Genomic DNA, 20,693 nt, shown 5'->3' with positions numbered 1-20,693 from the left:
AGAATAGTTTTGCTTGATGTACCCCCTCTAGGCACAATTAATTGCTTCCTCCTTCCATGTATTTGCAGATGGTCCTGTTGTATTGCTTATCTCACTGGGTTGTATTTCTTTGATTCCATTGGGCTCCTCCATTAGCACAATAGCAGCCAGTACTCACAGAGACTTTGCTGGAGGCCAGACCCTATTCCAAGCCCTTGACATTTGGTAACTCATTGAATTTCCCCAACAGCCCTATGTGAGATACTGACATTGTCCCCATTTAATCGAGGGGAAGTTAGGGAAAGTTGCCATGGTCGCACAAGTAATCTGTGGAAGAGCTGGAATTTGAACCCAGAAAGTCGGGCCCTCTGAATCCACTCCCCTGAATACCTTATGTTGATGTTCATGTCGGCAGGGAGTCTGTTTTAGTCATCTGTGTGTCTCTTGGACCTCACATAGCGCCCTGTACCAGGTCTAAATTGAACAAATGTTTATTGAATGAAAAGATGCATGGCCTTGCGAGGAAGGCAAGTGAAGGTGATGGGCCTTCTTTTACATCAATCCATCATTTATCCATCCATCCATGATCCCTGTCTCCATCCTTCCACCTTATCATCCATCCATCATCCACCCATCCATCCATCCATCCATCCACTCACCCACCCACTTGTCCACTCATCCACCTACCATCTGTCCATTCATTCATCCAACACACAGTTAGAGAGTACCTACTGGGTGTCAGAAACTGTACTACATGCTGAGGACAGCCTAACCAAATAAAACACATCTCTGTGTTCAAGAAACTCCCAGTTTCCTTGGAGAGATAAGTAAGAGGAATAACGTTACGGTACAGTTTACCTAGTCCTATGACAAAGGTAGACACAGGCCCTTCCTTCCATCGACACAGGACTTTACAATTTACAAAGTGCCTCCTTGGGCAGGATTACAGCTAATCTTCATCGAATGGTCCTGTGAGCTCATGAGCGTCACCCCATTGTATAGCTGTGGACATTGAGACTCAGAAAGAATAAGCAAGTGTCCTGACTGTCCTGGGTCTGTATTAGACATGTCAGTTATGGCTACCCCATATATATAGCTCTTTCTAAAAGTAACTGCCCAGCCCCAGCTCCTGCTAACCTACTGCCAGACTCAGCTGATTGGACAGGGCTGGCACCCAGCCCGAGTCAGCCAAGGGCAGGGCTCTGTGCAACAACCAGTGTCTATTAGCAACTTCAGTCAGATCCCTTCTTCAAAATGGGAACAGGAACGTTTGACAAGAATTGACTAGGGGATAGGAAATGCAGAGTCCAAGAGAGTCCGTGTCATGAGCAGCACTGAGTAAGAACCCTCAAACCCAGAGCCTCTCAGGGCAACCTTGGGTCTAGAATGCCCTCCCTTCTGATGTAAAGCCCAATTACCATTGGGGGATTACCATGAGCGGCTGCTTGCTGTATGACCCCTTGTGTATCCTTTCAAAGAACTCTATTTATTTGAGTCAGCTGGCTCCTTGACCCAAAAGGTCAGGCGCCCGTCCCTGACAATGTGCTCCAGAAGTCACACATGAGTCGTAACCCAGGATGCCAAACCCATCCACTTCAACAGTGGAAGATGCAGTAGCAAAATGAGTAGCTAAAAATGTCATAGAGATTTTTCTGGGGGCCTTCCTTCCTTCCTTCCTTCCTTCCTTCCTTCCTCCCTTCCTCCCTTCCTCCCTTCCTCCCTTCCTCCCTCCCTCCCTCCTTCCTTCCCTCCTTCCTTCCTTCCTTCCTTTGTTTATTCGTTAACAGCCTGGAACTGAGGATCCACACTGTGCCAGGCCCAGGATCAAAAGGCACGTCAACTCTGAGAGGGTTTGCTCAGACCCTCAGCAGCTTCCGCCCCTACTTCCGGTCACTTGCTGGAGGGTGAGCCCAGCCGTGTGGCAGGGCAGGGCAGGGCAGGGCAGGGCAGATTATTATCCCACCTGGCAGTAAGAAAACAAAGGATTTGGAAGTTGGAAAGCAGCAGAGCTGGAACCCAAACCCGAATCTACGGCTCTTCTCCCATGTCCAGCCCTCTGAGTTGTCTGGGGACGACAGCCTGAGTATTTAAAATCTCATCAACTCGTTACTGATGCTGAAGAGTTTAATATGAAGCTGTCACCCCTTGGCAGGCACCCACATTAACTGGCACGCTCATGGAAACCTGTGGCTTTGAAGTTGATGAACCTTTTAAGTTTTACCTTTTAAGCTAATAGGAAGGAACCGACAACTGTTTGTACTAACACATCTCTACAACAGAACAGGAATTACCTAACAGTTGCTATGGCTACCTGGAGTCCCCAGTTCTGTTTGGGGGCTATAATTATCCCTCTGACAGCCTTCAATGCCTGGGGCAAGGAAGCTGGAGATGCTTAACTGGGAAAGCCAAGCTGCCTTTGGGTGCCCCACTCTGCAGCCTGCCACACTCCCGTAACACACTCCCATGCACGCATACACAGAGGGGGGTTAGTTTGACACCCACAGGGGCAAAACTGAATCCCACCAAGGCAGACCTGGCGAGTCCTCTTTCTCCCTTTCATATCAAGATTCCTTTGAATGCGAAAATCTGAGATTTGTGGAATCACCCTCAAGTCTTCAAATTCTGAAGTGTTGAGGTCCAGAATCAGAATTCTAGAGTGCCAAGGTCTTCAATTTTCACCACTCGGGACTGGGGCTCTCGATTCCAGAATCATGGAAATGGAGGAATGGAGAAGTCTAGAATTACAGGGCCATACGTAGTATCTTGAAGCTGACATAGGCCTTCAGGGGTATCTTGTCCAGGTTCCCACTAAGTGTAGGAATTCTTCCTATGGATCATCACGCAGGCTCTGCTTGAGGACTCCTAGGAGCAGTGAGCTCACTCCCTAAAGCTTTAAAGGACCTTCTTCCTATTGTAACCACATATGCCATTTTGTCATGCTCACTTGCTTTTCCTTGCTCTGCTGGCTCCTTGGGGATTAGAGGACAAGCAGAGTCTCTTGCACGAGGGAAGCTGCAGGCTCACCTTAGGCTTTTCTTGTTCAGACTAAATATCCCCAGAACTTTAACTGAGCTCTCTCCCCTGGCAGGGTGAGGCAGGAGCCTGTGTGGGGAAAAAGACTGGTTTTGTGCTCTTCAGCGTCTGGCGACCCTCACCTATCGTCACACACACACACACACACACACAGAGCCCTCCCTCGCAAGGGGCTTCCAGCACCCATTGCACAGGTTCGAGTCCCCAGGCAGCTGTGTACTGGGCCCCTCTCTTTCAAGGGGCTCAAGCACAGGCTAGTTGACCTAGGAATTGCTAGCCCTCAGGCAGCCCACTCCCCCCAGTGAACCACGGGGATCATGCTTTCACAGCCACAGAGGGGGACCAAAGTTGAAAAGAATGAGAGCATCTTGGCTCTTGAAAGCCAGGGGTCCGCTCAACCTTGACCATCTCTCTTCCTCCTCCTCCTGGCAGCCACCCCTTTGGAGGCCAGCCTGGGCAGTGCCTCCCTCCTGCCCCCAGCTCAACTTGCTCCTTCCTGGCAGAGTCTGCCCTCCTGGACCAGGCCAGGCCAGACTCAGAGCAGGGCTGGGCTTCGAGCCTGCAGGACCCGCCCAAGGACCTTGACAGGGTGGCGGGACCCCAAGCTTGCCCCAGGCTCCACTGGGGCCCACACCCACTCCCACCAGCCCTCTAGCAGCCACCATACTGACCACATTTCCCCTTCTCCCCAGCTGTCCTTGTGGAGCCTCCAGCCAGGCAGCGGGGGGTTGGGGGCGGGGAGAGGTGTCTTATAGCAGCTGGGGAGAGGCACAGGGAACTAAAAATACAGCTCTACAGCAAGGCTCCTCCTCTCCCCGGAGGCCCAGAGGGGCTTATTGGCGGAAGGCTGGCAGGGACACACAAGGATCCCAATATCCCAGTCAACATGTGTAGCCTGGGGACACAGCCTGCTTTCCGCTCCTTTTTCCTCCCCTCTTTCCTCCAGCCCCACCTTCACAACCCACCCTCCTCGATGTGTTCCCCCCTCCCTTCCTTGCCCATCTCACAGAAATAGCTCCCCCTCCAGGAATCTCTCCCTCCACTCCACCCTCTTCCCAGAAGGTGTGCCCTCTTCCCCCTCTGTGCTCCTACATGAGTACAACCTTTCACCTCTCTCTATTTTGGGGTACAGCTCCCCATTGCTACCTTGTGACCTTCCTCAGAGGCAGGAATATAAAAGCCAGACACTCACTCTACTTACGGCACTCAGGAGGCACTGCCCTACCCAGCAGCCATTTTCAATCGACATTTTTATAAGCCCCATTTTACAAATGAGGAGACTGAGGCACAGAGAGGTTAAGTAACTCACCCAAGGTCACACAGCTAGGAAATACCAAGCACAAAATTCAAATCCAGACAAATCTAGTTTCAGAATTTGTGCTTCACAGCTAGGAACTGATCTAACTTTTGGGTCCTTCCTCTCCCTCCTCTCACCTGTCTGACAAAACCTAATAAAGAGTCAGGTCAGTAAGCTCTTTGAATGTTCATTTTATTGAACTGAATCATTCAGGGTCTTGGCTTCTTGGAGGTGAAAGCAGTTGGAAGGCTGACAATTGGTAGACCCTGCTGCCATCTAGTGGAGGCAAGGAGAAAAGCATCTATCTCTGGCTCAGGGCCTCTTCCACTGGGTTCCTTTGCTTACCCATCCACCTCCCCAGCCAGCCAGGGTGGGGTCTTTTTCCATCTGTACGAGTATACGCATGGCACCGACCAGGGATCGTTTTCCAAATTATTAAAAGATTAATAATCCATGGTCCGTCCTCTCAAGGAACTCACGGTCTAGTAGAGGAAACACCCCAAGTCGGAAAGCAACAGGGATTTGAGCAAAGGGCTATGGGAGGGCGAGAAGGCAGCTGAGATCTACATGGAGAAGTCCTGTTGGCCGAGGTGACAACTGGGCTGGCTCTTAAAGTATTAGGGAGCACCCTGAAGGTTCTTCTAAACAGGTAACAAACTGTGCCAAAGTTCAAGGGATGCAGGGATGCATGGGGACAGGAGTGCTATAGGCGGTGAGACCTCCCAGGAAGGTCCTCCAGTGTCAGAACCAGGACGAGGGGACTTAGAATGGACAGTTTGGTTCCACAAACATGTGCTCACCTGGTGCCAGGCTCCGTGCTGGGCTCTGGGCAGCCAAGGTGAATACCACACAGTCCCTGAGTTTTAGGGGACCATAGGAGGGAGTGATGTGTAAACAGGTGCTGACAGCACTTTGTGATAAGGACAGTAAGAGAGGCAGTTTCACAGAGGGTTAAAGGCTTTGGAATCAGACATGTGGGTTTGATGCTTGGCCCTATCTTGTATAACTTTTGTGATCCAGGGAAAGCATTATAACTTTCCAGAGCTTTTGTTTTCTTATCTGTAAAATGGGGACTTTGAAAATAATTACCTATTTATCTCAAATGTCATCATGAGGATTAAAAGAGGTAGTGCATGTACTGTGCCTAGTACACAATAAGTGCTCAATAATTGCTCACTGTGATATGAGGTACAAAAGACTCATAAAGGAGAAAATGATTCATTCCATCAAAGAACACGTAATAGAGAAGGTGGTGCTTGAGTATGAATTTGAAGGGTCAATAGGGGTTTGTTTGCTAGGAGTGAAGTGAGGAAAGGATACTCCAAGCGCTAGGACAAAAACATTTAAGAACATGGAAGTTGATGTGTTAAGACTAGGTTTGGTGGTGGACGACAGAAAATCCAAAATACTATGGCTTCAACAAGAGAATATTTATTTCTCTTTCATCCAGAAGTCCAGAGGTAGGGATCCAGAGCCTGTGTGGCACACAGCAGTGTCAGGGACCCAGCCTCAATCCACTTTAGTGCTCCGCCATATTATACACATGGCCTCCACCTCTTGATCCAAGATGACTCATCATCCAACCAGCAGGAAGGCAAAAAGGGTGAAGAAGGTTGTGTCCCTTACTTTTAGGGACACTTTCAGGAAGTTGTAATCAATACTTCCTCTCACTGCATATCACATGGCCACAGCTTTATGCAAGGGAGGCTGGGAAATGTAGTGTTTATTTCCATATGGCCATATCCCCAGAAAAGAATTGGGAGTTCTAACCAAAACAAAAACAAACTCATAGATACAGACAACAGAGGGGGAGGCAAGAGGGGGAGGGTGAAATGGGTAAAGGGGGTCAAATATATGGTGACAGATGGAAACTAGACTTTTGGTGGTGAGTACACTGTGATATATACAGAGATCGAATTATAATGTTGTATGCCTGAATCTTATACAATGTTGTTAACCAACGTTATCTCAATAAAAATAAAATACATTTTAGTAAAAGAAATTAAAACTGAAAAAAATGGGAGATCAGTTACTGAGAAAGAAGGGAAGAAGTTATAGTGAATGTAAAGTATAATAGAAATTTCTGCTACAGGAGTTGTAAGCAGCATGGTACATGCAGGGAAGTGCAAATATTTTGTGTTTTTGTGGTGGAAATAGCGAGGGATGGGGTGATGGAAGCAGCCAGAGAAGTAAACAGAGGCCAATATGGACAGCCTTGTGGGGGGAAGGGCACAGAAGTTGAGGTTCCTTCCGGGAGCCACTGAAGGGTTTCAAGCAGGGGAAGGCCATGGTCTGATTTTTTGTCCTGGAAACACCATATTCGTTGCAACTGGGAATAACGTAATGAAGGGGACAAGTTTGGAGGCAGGAGACATCTCTCCCCAATATCGTATACTAATTTCCATACATGCAGCAAAGTTGAAAGAATTTCCCACCACCTAAATTCTCCACTGACATTTTACTGGTCTTATCTACCACATGTGTATCTATCCCTCCATGCATCCATCAATCTTTCTTATTTTTATGGCATTTCAAAGTAAATTGCAGATTTCTGCCGGCCACTTCCCCCTCAATACGATGTCCTTCAAGAGAATTCAATAGTTGCATTTTTTTTCGTTTGATGAAGAATTTCCATCCAATGAAACACACTTGTCTGAAGTGTATATTTGCTGAGTTTTGACAGATTCATACGCTTGTGTAACCCAACCCCCTATTAAGATACAGAACATTCTCATCACCCCAAAAAGTTCCTACATGCCCTTCCTGGTTCATCCCTGTGGCCACCACCTCCCAGAGGACACCACTGTCTTGCTGTTTTGTTTTGCCAACCACAGATTGGTTTGGAGAAGGGAGCCCTTTAAGAGCCTGCTGTGGAGCCCATGTCTGGGGTGGGGCGGTGGCTCTGAGCCATGGGAGAGGCAGGGCAGAGGGAAAAAGAAGGAAGGGGACCGGCCGTGCAGGGGAGGCAGGCGAACGGGGACTTGAGTTTCTGGTTGAGTGACTGGGCAGATGGTGGCGCCCTTTACTAAGGTGGGCAGGGCCCCCAGGAGAAGCCCAGTCTCGCTTGGGACAGTAGCATCTGAAGTGTCTGTGGGACGTCTGCCGAGCAGGCGTAAGGATACACATGCGTTCCAAAGCTTGCGCTGTTCTCTGGGGAGGTGGCCTCGGGAAAGTGGCCACGTTTCTCCAGCTTCTATATCCTCCCCAGCCCCGGAGCCACAGCGCTCCTGCCACCAGGAAAGGTGGAGGGGCCCTTCTCTGCTGCCCCGAAGCCACGCCCCTGTTTTCCCCAAGGGGCTGCGTGTATGTGGAGATGGCACGGGGTGTGGCTACCTCTGGTCCGCAGGGCTCAGAGAGAAGCAGTCGCTCCCGGGGGGAGCGGGGCTTGCAGCGCCCCCTTGCGGCTCCCCTCCCCCTGCTTTCATCCGCTCTGCCTGGCATCCTACGGCTGCCTATATACCCTTCCCTCTCCCCACACCTCCGATCCCTTTCCTAATATCTCCCCCCTTTCCTTTAAAATCAATCAAAACCCAGGTCTTAGCTACCAAAAACCCCTCTGAGGCTTCAGCCTCTGCAGGGGAGGGACATCAGCTCTGCACATACACCCCCACCCCAGCCCCCAGGGGACAGTGGAAGCAGTGACACTAAGTGGGAAAGGATCCCACAGCCCAGACTGCGGTTGGGTTTTTCTCTCGTCTGTCTAAAATCACACACAACGCACGCCAGCACAGTCATTTCTTTCTCAAAACCTACGTGGTCCACAGGAGGTTTTCCTAGTCTTCCCATTCGCAGGACTTGGATGTGTTCCTTGGGAATGCCTGCTCGGACCTGATTCGGCTGGAAGCACTTGCCCCAGCCCCAGCCCTAGCCCACCGCCACCTGGAGTGGTAGCACAGAAGACCCTGACTTTATCTGGCCATCTGGAGAAGCCTCAGTTTACCCCACCCGCACAGGGCCAGGGCACGAGTTAGTGCAGAGGAAGTAACAGAAGCCCCCGAGAGAGGACATTGAGGGAAGAAGAGAAGGACCCTCAATTTAAGGATTGGGACGGGGAAGAGCAGCGGGAGAAGGAAACTTCCAAGGACAATGGGGAGCCGTGAGAGAACGTAAGGAGGTCGGGGACGGGTCAGGTCTGCCCACGGAGGGCTGGAGGTGAGGCTGAATATGAGGGACTCCTGCGCACCAGGCGTGGGTGACGGAGGAAGCACACAGGGACCTGCGTGTACGAGTTAGAGCACCAGCTGCTGTGGGCACCAACCCCCAGGTCTACAGGGGGTGCGGGGGGGGGTATGTTTGGTTCCCATTTACCTCATAATCCAGTGCAAATTCGGGACAGGGCTAGGTCCCCAGTGACTGAGGGATCTAGCTCCGTCCCCGAGGACTTCAAAGACCCGTGATCCTTCTGTATCGAGTACGCTCATGAGAGGAGGGAGAAATGAGTAGGAATGAAATGTTTTATCATCTCGCGGACAGATGAGAAAGAGGAGCTGGGAATCAAACACTCGTATAAATAACGTCTTCCCGCAGAGCACACACGCTCAGTGTTTGTTAAAGCCCTTCAGACTGTCATCTTTCAGATGAGCTTTCTCACCACCACTCGGCAGGTGGGGAGAAGGGCCGGGGGAAGGGGCTGGGGGAGGGCGACCCCCACCCCCCCACCCCCACCCCCCCACCCCCACCCCCCCCCCACCCCCCACCCCCGATGATTAGAAAGGCAGCCTGCAAAGCGGGTGTTGGCGTCGGGACTTGAAAGACGGTCACAGAGTCAGGGAAGTAGGAACTGATATGGAATATTCAGGAAAACCCGAGAAGACCCGTTTGGCCAGGTCAGGAATTTTGTGAAGCTGGTCGTGGCTGAGGTTAGAAGGTTAGAATGCAGGCTGTGGACTTAAGAATTTGGGGCCCTGAGGAGTGTCTGTGGTTTGGCTTTGGGCTGGGTGTGGGAGAGAGGAGTCTCAGCCTTCAAGGGTGAGTCAGCAGGGTCAAAGTTCATCACCTCGGCCCAGCTCTGAGTCGCCAAAGGCCTTGTGCTTCTCTGAGGAAACTTTGGCTTTCCTATTTTGGATGGAGGGGGCTCAAAACTGGAGCTGGTGCCCCACTGCGGGCTCCTGGGACAGCACCTCCAGGTTTCTGGCCTTGGCAGCAGGAGGGGTGGGGGCAGTTTGACCCAACTGCCCGGTTAGCCTCTCCTGGCCTAGAGTGGTCTCCCCTCCACCTTCCCAGCCCTTCCTTCATGGAGGCCTTCTTTACCAAGACCAGTTAATAGACTCTTTTACTTTGCCTATGAGACAATATTCACAATTGTAATTGCTAACTGAATAATGGTTGTAAATTTTAAAAATCATGTATTATTCAGCAGGCCCTATCCCAGGCCCCCTCTGCCACCTCCCCTCTCCTCCCATATACACAGGCACCGTCTTGGAGAGGAGAAAGTGCAGTGGCGGTTAGGGGTGGAGGAGGGGGGAGGGGGGACCCTGAGATACTAAGCACTTACCAGGAAAGGCTCTGATCCTCTGAATTGACTCATCTAAGTTGCTCCCCCCCCCCACACACACACACACAACAGTGAGGGGTGTTTGTCAACAAGAGACAATGTAGTACAGTGGCTTCTGGAGCCAGACTGCTGGGTTTGAATTCTGGCTTCATTGCTTGCTAGCTGGGTGACTTTGGGCAAGTTACTTAACCTCTCTGTGCCTCAGTTGCCTCATCTGCCAAATGGCAATTGTAACAACACCTGCCTCATAGGGTGTTGTGAAATTTAAACTAGGTGAAAATACCTAAAACTATTCATGGCATAGAGTAAGCAAGCAATACACGTGTGGGCTATTGCTCTCAGTTATAGCTAATAAAGAAACCACATTTTAAAAGAAGAAACCACCTTTTTTTCAAACATCTAAGATGAAATGGGTAGGATTTTGCCTCTGTTATACAATTAGTGAGTACAGTCCCTCCCCCTGATGGACCATGAGGGCCATAAAAGCAGGTCCCATATCAGTCTTGTTACTTCCATTGCCTGGTACAAGGCCAAGTTCATGCTGGTCATAAAGCTGTACCACCCCCACTCAGCACCACACCACAAGCACCCACTGCTGGCCTGGGCCCACATAGAGCCCAGGCACAGCTCTAAGTCCTTTATATGCCGAGGCTCATTCCATCGTCACGTCCACCGTAAGCAGCAGGGGCTTGATAAATATTTGATGAATAAGGAAATGCCTACCACCGGGGACCAGGTAGATAACGGATGGAGAGGTGCTTTGTAAACTGTAAAGTGTGCCACTTGTGAGGATGTAAAACACTTGGGACGTGTTCCCTGAGGGTCCAGGGTCCCATTCTATTGCTGGCTTAGCTGGGGTGCCCTGGGGAACATGCCCTCGGTTTATGGCTGCACCACCCCCATCTCTGCCTCTGTCGTCACATGGCCATCCCCTCGGTGTGTTTTCATGTCTTCTCCTCTTCTGTGTCGTGTAAGGACACTGTCACTGATTTTAGGACCCACCCTAAATCCAGGATGATCTCATCTCGAGATCCTTAGTTACATCTACAAAGGCCCTATTTCCAAATAAATTCACAGGTGCGGGGGTGGGGAATTTAATATAGCATTTTGGGGTCACCAGTCAACTCACGACAGATGGAGAAACAGGCTCAGAAGAGAAGGGATTTGCTCAGGCCTCTGCAGGGCAGCCAAGAGGCAGCCGGCTCTCTGGATGCTGGGCTGGAGCAATGTCCCAGCCCAAGTTTCCCTGGGTCCCCGAGATTCTCTGGGAAAGTCTTCAGTGAAAAGCCACCTGGAGACCATCTGGCATGGGAGAGCCTGCCCTTCCCTGTGCAGAGTGGCAGGAAAGAGAGGGGTATCTTTCATGGCTGGCTGCATGTCTGGGACCTTGTCTGGCACGCGGCCCAACTCTGGTGAAGAGCCCATGTCTCTCCTGCTTGTGGAATCCCTGCTCCCATCCCCCTCTCTGCAGAGGCCAGAGGCAGCCCTGGACATAATGGAGAGGGCAGAGGACTGAGGTCCCCTGACCTCAGGGTTGGAGAGAGCCAGAGTCCTTGGCTCCTGGAGGCTGAAGAGAACAGAGAGCAATTTGGGTTCTGGCCTCAGAACCCAGGCATCCGGGCTCAGGCCCCAGCTCTGCCATTGGCTGAACGTGTGGCCTTGAGCGCGTTACTTACGTCTCCAAGTCTCAGTGCTCTCACTGGTAAAACAGCACAACAGCAGCCTGACCTCATGGAGTTATTCAAAGGATTAACCTAAGCGTGTAAAGCCATTGTCACAAGCCCAGAGTAAGATCAGGGGAGATGGCTATTGTCATTGAGCATCACCTGTGGGTGCCACTGACCACGAGCTCGGGCTACAAATAAAGTCAAGTGTCTGCTGTGATCAAAGTAATACAACTTCCTGCCCCCAGCTCTTCCTGACTGGAAGATTCTGTCTTCTTACTAGTACCATTCAGCCCCAGGGCTTTGGTTTTCTCTGAAGTCACAGTGCAGGTCCCCAGCTAGGGAATGGCCACAGACCTCGTTGAGCCAATCCTGGTTTTAAGAACTTCTAAGAGAGGAGAGTGGCAGGAGTCGTCACCAGTCTGCTGCTGTATACATTCAGTGCTGGTCAGAACTGTGGGGAAAAAGAGATCTTTTCTTGTCTTAATAAAATAACCTAAGATCAGGCCCTCATTCCTGTCACCAAGACAGAATTCTGTTGTTTGATCTCTTCTGCTAATGTGTGATTGCCTCCCTGTGGCAGTCTAAGCACCAGGTCAGCAGACTAGATGTGGGGGGTCAAGGGAGAGAGACACCTATGACCTATGACCTCTGATGGGGTCCCTAATCTCAGGACCTGAAATTCCCAGAGCTCCTGACACCCTGTAGATCTCATTTTGGTTCCATGAGCTACATCACTAGCTCTCAAACATTCTATCTATGACCCATTTCACATTGCAACCCGGGACGGGGACACACACACAGACACAGGCACACAGTAAGATTATGATTATATATATATGAAATTTTCATGAAATGATACTTACACCCTTATTATGTATGATACGTTCTAATACTTTCCATCCTGTTTTCTTTTACTAGGAGTTGAGACCCACTAAGCTGAATTCCTGACCCACTCAAGGGCTGTGACCTGCAATATAAAAACAGCTGAGCTGGATATAGCCTTCAAATAAATCCCTGCTTTTGCTGCTAGTTCAAGGTGGGTTTGTCACTTGCAACCCAAGAAAATGCTGACTAAGTAACTAAATTCTCCCCTCGCACACGTTAGCCTCCCGTTCCAAGCCCTGCTTACCCATCACAGGGCCAGACTCCCACGAGGAGCGCATTTTGCAAACTCACTTATTTCTTGGTCCATGGAAGTGCGCTGGGGGTTTCTGAGATGTGCACCAGTGGGAGAACTCGGAGTGGGACGGACCGTGGTTCTCACCCAACCCTAGCACTTAGTAGTGGGGTCAGACTCTGCACCTCAGGTGAGGTGCTCAAATCCACATGCCCCAGTCTGGGCAACTACAAATTGAGCCTGTGCTCCCTGCCTCTTAGAAGGACTGTGTGGGTGAAACGAGACCATACATGAAATGCTCTGTGATGTTGTGATTTTAGAATAAGAAATACATATTCGGTCTTCAATGCTGTTCCTGGCACACAGTTCCTAAAATCCTTGGAATTTCCTAAGTGATGAGCGCGATAAACGTTATCTTGTGACCTTAATAAGGTCACTTCTGGAATGTTCCTACGATACCTGAGTGTAGGGACTGGTTGCCAGTGGAGCTGACCATGTGATTAGAGGGTTGGAGATTTCAGTCTCACCCCGACCACCTCCAGGGAGGGGGAGGGGCTATAGCTTTGAGTTCAATTGCTAAAGGCCAATGATATCGTCAGTCATGCCCAGGTAATGGAGCCTCCATAAAAACCCAAAAGGATGGGGTTCTGAGGGCTTCCAGGTTGGTGACCACGTGGCGCTGCTGGGAGAGGGGCGCCCCTGGAGAGGGCGTGGAAGCTCGGCACCCTTTGCCCACACCTGGCCCAGGGCATCTGCTCCATCTGGCTGTTCCTGAGTTATATCCTCTTAGACTAAGCTGGTCATCTAGGAAGTAAACTAGTTTCCTGAGTTCTGTGAGCTGCTCTAGCAACTTAATCGAACCCTAGGAGGAGGTCACAGAAACCTCTGATCTATAGCCAGTTGGTCAGAAGCACAGGTGACAACCCAGTCTGAAGTGTGGGAGGTGCCGGGGGAGTCGCGCAGGGCTGAGCCCGTGACCTATAGGATGTGACGCCATCTCTGGGTAGATAGTATCAGCATTGAGTTAAATTGTAGGACACCCATATGATGTCAAAAAATTCCTTGGAGGTGTGGGGGGAAAACTTAGCATTGGAATTGGGTGCAGAATTGTACGCTCCCAGCACACCGCTCCATGTGCAATGTTTTACACTTGCCAGTTCCCGTCCCTACAACCCCACAATCATGAAAATCTGTACTTCTAATGGGGGGGGGGGGCGGAGAAGGAAGGGGAGCATCCACTCAAGAGTCCCTCAAATCTTCCATGAAAGGCAAGTCCTGGGTGTACAAAAATGGTCAACGATGACCAGAGTACCTGATGACAACCTTTACCACCGTCAAGAAAAACCATTCAATCTTTACAAGAGCTCTGGGAAGTGGCTGAAATGGTGCTGGAGGGTTGTTAGGATAAACAGCAAGGGCCTGGGACCCAGCGGACCAGGGGCCAAGTTCAGTGTTCCTTTCCCCTGTGACCTCTGCTTTCTCTCCACTCTGGACTGGGCTGTCGGATTCTGGGGCTGCTTCCAGATGAAGTTATAGGGCAGGGGTCGGACTTTAGTATTTCGCAAATTGTGCTCTCTGGGAAGCTCTTGCTCAAACTATCCTTAAATGCCATAGGGAAGAGATTGTGGGAACCCAAGAATTTCAGGGTCAGTGCTCCTGAAGGCCCCTCCTCCACCCTCCCTGACTACCCTGTTGGAGTTGGGTTTCTGCCATGGAGCTGCCAAAGGACCCCAGGCCGTCAATATCACAGCTGTGGCTTAGGGTTATCTTAACCTTGGGCCTACAACACCGAGTTCTCACTCACCGGCTGGCTGAGCTGTGTGGACTTTCCCTTCTGCCAGCTGCCACCGTGGAGTTGGGTGGAGTAGCCAGTCAGCAGCGTGGCTATCTTCCAGGTTGCAATCCCAACCTCCCCAGCATTGCTGGGAGGGAGGGAGCGCCTGTGGGCCACGCAGCCCTTACCTAACAAGGGACCTCGCAGTGCAAAGAGCAGCATGCCCTAGGGGAAAGCCACATAAAAGGCAGCATCGTTACCATTTTTAAGAGCACTGTCAGTGGCATTAAGTACAGTCACATTGTTGCGCTGCCATCTCCAGCATTCATCTCCAGAACTCTTTTCATCTTGTAAAACTGGAGCTCTGTAATTATTAAAGAATAGCTCCCCATTCCCCCCCTCACAACCCCTGACAATCACTATTCTATTTCCTGTATTTATCCTTTTGGGTCTGGCTTCTTTCACTTAGCATAGTGTCCTCAAGGCGCATCCGTGTTGTAGCCTGTGCCAGAATAATTCCCTTCCTTGTTCAGGTCAAGTAACATTCCAATGTACGACGCATAGACCTCTTGGGTTGCTTCCACTTCCTGGCTATTGTGAATAATGCTTCTAGAAACATGGGGGTACAAACATCTCTAAGATCCAGCTTTCACTTCTTTTGGGTACACACCCAGAAGTGGAATTGCTGGGTCCAATGGTAATTCAATTTTTAATTTTTTGAGGAACTGCTAGACTATTTTCCACAGCAGCTGCCCGTTTTACATTCCCATCAACAAACGGTGCACAAGGGTTCCCATTGCTCCATACCCTCACCAACACTTGTTATTTTCTGTATATTTTTATAATTACCACCCTAATGGCTGTGAGGTACTGGGGGAAGCGTCATGTAGGTGACAGGGCAGCTCTCTCCCTGCTCATCCTTAGGACCTGAGATCCTAGTGGCTCCAGCTGGGGTGGGACAAGACACTGTCTTGTAGGATCCTGTACGAGCAATAATCCATATGCCATTTCTCCCAATAACCAGGATACACGGGTCCAGAAACCAACAGGGAGGGGAGGGAGTGCTGCCTCTTACAATTACACCATTTGCCCCCAAATTTTGCTTCCCATTATACGACTTGAGGCTCTACTTATCAAGAAGGTTTAGCTTAGTACCTAAAAAAGGAATACTTCCACCAGTTCACCTAGTAATGATTAAATTGGAAACTGAAAGTGTGAACTGGCTTAAAAAAAAAATAAACAAGACACAGTTTTATTGAAATATAATTCGGTACCATACCATTCTCCCATAAATGTATAAGTTGATGATTTTCAGTATACTCACAGAGTTGTGCAGCCAGCTATATAATTCCAGATATTTTCATCACCCTCAAAGAAACACCATATCTTGTAGCAGTCATTCCCCTTTCCTCCCTCCCCCCATGCCCTGGCAACCGCTAATCTATTTTCTGTCTCTACATTTGCCTATTCTGGACATTTCATATAAATGAAATCATACAATATGGGACCTTTCGTGTCTGGTTTCTTTCACTTTGCATAATGTCTTTGAGGTTCATCCACATGGTCGCATGTACTGGTAATTTATTCCTTTTTATGGCTGAATAATATTCCATTGTATGTCCATATGCCATGATTTATTTATCCATTCATCATTGATGATATATTTAACATTTTGAGGAATTGCCAGACTGTTTCTTAAAGTGGCTGTGCCATTTTTCTTTGAGCTGGCTTTTTCTTTAAATTATGGTAAAATACATATAACATAAAATTTATATTATGGTTTGGTTAAGGGGTTAACCAAGTGTACAGTTCAGTAGCATTAAGTATATTCTCATGTTGGTGAGCTGCCTTTTTGAGCTCCTGAGCCATGAGGCAAATAGGTAAAAAGAGGATTATGTTGTTGGCCAACATGGCTGGCCATATTCATTGATGGGAAGTAGCCAAAATGCACTGGTGTGGGGCCGGGGATCCATGCCTGCTCGCTATACCATGGCCGGGGGAAAGGCAGCTGGAAGGCTACCACCACCTCGTTCAGGAAGACAGGAAGGTTAGGGTCTTCCCTTTGCGAAAAGGGCTCCAACCTGCTGAGGAACTGGCTGAAGGCAAGGGGATAAGGGCACAGGCAATAGAGGAGGGAAGTCGTGAATACCCCCCATGACCTTGAGCTAATTCTTGTAAAGCCCTTAGAATAGTACCTGGCACGTGGCAAGCACTCAGTAAATTATAGCTATAATGACTACTCCTAGTATTACCATTAATATTTTCTGGAGACTGGTAATAATAATAATATTAATGCAAGTTTCAGGAAAAGATTATAACCAACAGTTGTAACTTTTTGCTTGCTGTGTCATGGAATAATTTTTCAGAATTTTCCTTCCTTCTCCTCTTCATTCCCTTTACTGTCTATTAGTGGTGGTTAAATTTACTTCTTAGGCCGTGGATTTGAGAATGTCAACAAGAGTTGTGATAAAATGAGAGAAGGCCAGAGGTCCCGATTCACAGCTCAGCCACTCCATTGGGTAAATCCACTGCCAATCATTGGGCATGGCTTCAAGACACCACCCCTCAGAGAAGAGTGGGTACTTTCAGTGCTTTATCTGGGTTATCGCATCTTATATGAAAGGCATTTTTTAAATCCTGTACCTGAAAGGAAGGGGTGTGTGTGTGTGTGTGTGTGTGTGTGTGTGTGTGTGTGCTGGGCAAAGGATGGGATGCAGTGGACATCTTGGCTTTCGCCTGCCCAACATCCTCTCTTGGCCTTTTCTGGGAACAGCACCCCCTTCCTTTGGGTAATTACTTGTCCTCCACCCCATGTGGTTCTGCTGGGTAGACTAACCAACAAACCTCACCTTCACGCGCACCACCCTGTTACGGTCTGAATGTTTGTGTCCCCCTCAAATTCACATGTTGGAATCCTGCACCCAGTGTGATGGTATTGGGGCGAGGGAGGCAATTAGGTGTCAAGGGTGGAGCCTCAGGAATGGGGTTAGTGCATTTATAAAAGAGACCCCACAGAGCTCTCTGGCCCCTGTGGGGGGACACAGGGAGAAGCTGACAATCTGCAAAGAAGCGGGTCCTCACCAGAACCTGACCATGTTAATTCCCCCTTCTCCAACTTCCAGCCTCCAGAACTGTGAGAAATAAGTGTCTATTGTTTATAAGCCATGCAGTCGGTGCTATTTTGTTATAGCATGTCGACATAAGAATGTGCAAACCTGCAGAGAAATTTTATAACAAATTCATTTGAGTCAAATAGAGGGTACACCTGGAAGCAAGATCTCAACAGACCGAGAAGAATGCTTCTGAGAATAACAGTTGACAGGTTTTTGGGTTTTTTTTAATGCATTTGAGATTAAGGAGGGAACATAAGGAAGATTACACGAAGGTGAGAGAAATTAAGGCAGGGATGGGTTTACAGGATACTTAAGATTAGGTGCTCTCTTGAAGGTTGCTTGTCTTGAGGGGTCTGACAAAAGGCATATCAAAGGTGTGTTAACTTAGAGACACAAAAACAATGGACAGGGCTGGCTTAAGGCAAACTAAACCTTTTACTAAAGAAGTTACTCACCATGACCTGCCCCATAAGGAATCTTGATCAGATCACCCTGTGAAGTTAGAACCCTTTTTTTCGTCCACAAGCAGTCTAAATGAAGTAAGACACACGCCACAGCGCAGGGCTGGGCATGTGATCTCAGCTCGGCCAATCAGATTCTCTCCCCGGGTATGAAACTTGTGTGGACAAGAAGGGACCTGTGGCTGAGTCACCTGATGGAAGCAGCCTCATGCGTTGTCCCCTGAGCTCCCATCAGGCTTGCTCCCTGTTTGTTCCCAGGCATGGTCGTCCAGCTGTAACGTTGAGGCTAGAGCTGTCCCCGGGGCCATCCAAAAATTCTTAAGTTTCAACTAGCTTGAATCAATTGTACCTCTTGTGTTCAAAGAACTTAGAATTACAACTCCAGGTAGCCCACAGGTTTCAGACAGTCAGCCTGCTGACAGCACCATTGACTGTGACCAGGCCCCAGGGCAGAGGAGGAGTGACCGGACGCTCTGACATCTGGCCCTCAGAGTGGTTGACCTGTTAGGTACTCCATTTAGGGTACAAAAGTAAAAGTGTTGTTTGTTTGTTAACAGCAGAAATTCTCTAAACTGTATCTTTTTTTTTTTTTTTTGGATACCTCTGGACGTTCACAGAATGTGAAAGCATTCACGAGACTCAGAAAAGTAGGGAAGCGAGAAAAGGTTTATTGGAAGTTGGATGACGAGGGTGCCTATGGCAGTGTCTAGAGAAGACAGATGCCCCGTGAGAGGAGTGTGGGCAGGAGTTTTCCAGGACTGGGAGGTGTCTTGGCGTAGAATTAACCCCTGGTCATTTGCAGAATGTAAAAGCTTTTATGAGACTCTACAAGAGTAAGAAAAGATTTATGGAAAGTCAAAAAGAGAGAGAGAGTTCTGTTTGGAACTGGCAGAAGTTTTCCAGGGCAGAGTCTGATGGAGACAGCTGCGCTGATGTGCAAAAATGCTGGGGTTTTACATTTTTCCATGCAGGATGTAGGGTGCTTGTCAATTGTTGTTGCCGTTACAATTGTCTTCTCCTGGGAATTGTCCTGTTCCCATCTATGATGGATGTCAGCTTGCAGGGGTTTGCTGTTGCAATTGGGAACTGCTCTGTCCCCACCTATGGGGTCTGACAATTAAGTTCGCGAATTTGTTGCTGTGATATCGCTAACCTTTTTTGATATCAGAGGGATTATTCACTATGAATTTGTACCAACTGGACAAACAGTTAACCAAGTCTACTATTTGGAAGTGCTGAAAAAGGCTGTGTGAAAAAGTTAGCTGACCTGAACTTTTCGCCAACAATTCATGGCTCTTGCATCACGACAATGCACCAGCTCACACAGCACTGTCTGTGAGGGAGTTTTTAGCCAGTAAACAAATAACTGTATTGGAACACCCTCCCTGCTCATCTGCTCTGGCCCCCAGTGACTTCTTTCTTTACCTGAAGATAAAGGAAATATTGAAAGGAAGACATTTTGATGACATTCAGGACATCAAGGGTAATGCGACAACAGCTCTGATGCCCCTTCCTGAAAAAGAGTTCCAAAATTGCTTTGAAGGGTGGACTAGGTGCTGGAGTTGGTGCATAGCTTCCCTAGGGGAGTACTTTGAAGTTGACGGTAGTGATATTCAGTAGTGAGGTGTGTAGCACTTTTTCTAGGATGAGTTCACAAACTTAATTGTCTATCTCGTATTATGAATGTAAGGTGCTTGTCAGCCTGAAGGTGCAGTGCTAGCCAGGGGATTCAGAGTCAGGTGGTTAATGTTTAAGATCGTTCCTGCCAGCTCACAAGCTTGCTCCTGTTAACTTACTTTTTTTTTTTTTTTTAAAGATTTTATTGGGGGAGGGGAACAGGACTTTATTGGGGAACAGCGTGTACTTTCAGGACTTTTCCAAGTCAAGTTGTTGCCCTTTCAATCTTAGTCGTGGAGGGCGCAGCTCAGCTCCAGGTCCAATTGCTATTGATAGTTGTGACAGTTGCAGGGGGCACAGCCCACCATCCCTTGCGGGAGTCGAACTGGCAACCTTGTGGTTGAGAGCCCGCGCTCCAACCAACTGAGCCATCTGGTCACCCAGGAGCTCAGCGGCACCTCATTGACTTAACTCTAGTTGTGGAGGGCGCAGCTCGCTGGCCCATGTGGGAATCGAACTGGCAGCCCCGTTGCCCAGAGCTCAAGCTCTAACCAACTGAGCCACCCTTCCACACCCTGTTAACTCTTTACTTGTTTCATCAGGAGGGAAACAGGCAGAGGGAGGGACAAGAGCAAAAGGTCAGAGGGTTCCAACTGCAGTTCCTGCCCATCATGACCAAAGGTGGTATAAAAACTCCCAGCAGAAGAAGGCAGCTACCGGCAGGAACAGAGAGGATTTAGGCTGAAGCAGGAGGCCTTGTGGTTGTTTAGGTAGAGAGAGGGGCTGACACACCACCTCCCTGTGGATGAAAAAAGGGGGAAAGGATTCTAAGGAAAGTACCCTCTCAGGGCCATCTGATCATAAATTCCTAACTGGGCAAGTCATGGTGGGTACTCACGCCCCAGGCACATAGCTTCTTTAGTAAAAGATTTATATTTGCCTTAAGCAGCCCTGTCCATTGTTTCCATGCATCTAGGTTCCCACAACTTTGAAATAAGCCTAACCACCCTCAGGAGAGCACATCATCTTGTTAACGGTCCTGTAATCCAATCCACGCCTTGGTTTCTCCCACCTTCATGTCATCTTCCTTTCGTGCCCTCCTTAATCTCAAATGCATAAAAGCAGCAGCAAAACTGTTAGT

General features: G+C 49.0%; 1 protein-coding gene across 6 annotated transcripts in view; it reads left to right on the top strand.

Annotated features, from left to right (window-relative positions):
* The window catches only part of LOC109445761 (apolipoprotein L6-like), a 50,487-nt gene that overhangs the window by 5,951 nt on the left and 23,843 nt on the right, over nt 1-20,693 (top strand). For 5 of the 6 annotated variants that reach the window (XM_088796853.1, XM_088796848.1, XM_088796845.1 and 2 more), the window contains exon 2: nt 12,389-12,506. The gene's annotated coding sequence lies outside the window, so the exon portion shown is untranslated. Of the gene's footprint in view, nt 1-8,058; nt 8,462-12,388; nt 12,507-20,693 lie in introns of those variants that run through there. The other variant, XM_088796843.1, reaches the window with a different exon arrangement.

The sequence above is a fragment of the Rhinolophus sinicus genome, chromosome 1, assembly GCF_057876585.1.
Source record: "Rhinolophus sinicus isolate RSI-liver-muscle chromosome 1, RSI-T2T, whole genome shotgun sequence".
Classification (NCBI taxonomy): Eukaryota; Metazoa; Chordata; class Mammalia; order Chiroptera; family Rhinolophidae; genus Rhinolophus; species Rhinolophus sinicus.
Note: the sequence above shows the minus strand (reverse complement) of the source record. Positions and strands in the feature narration are given on the sequence as shown.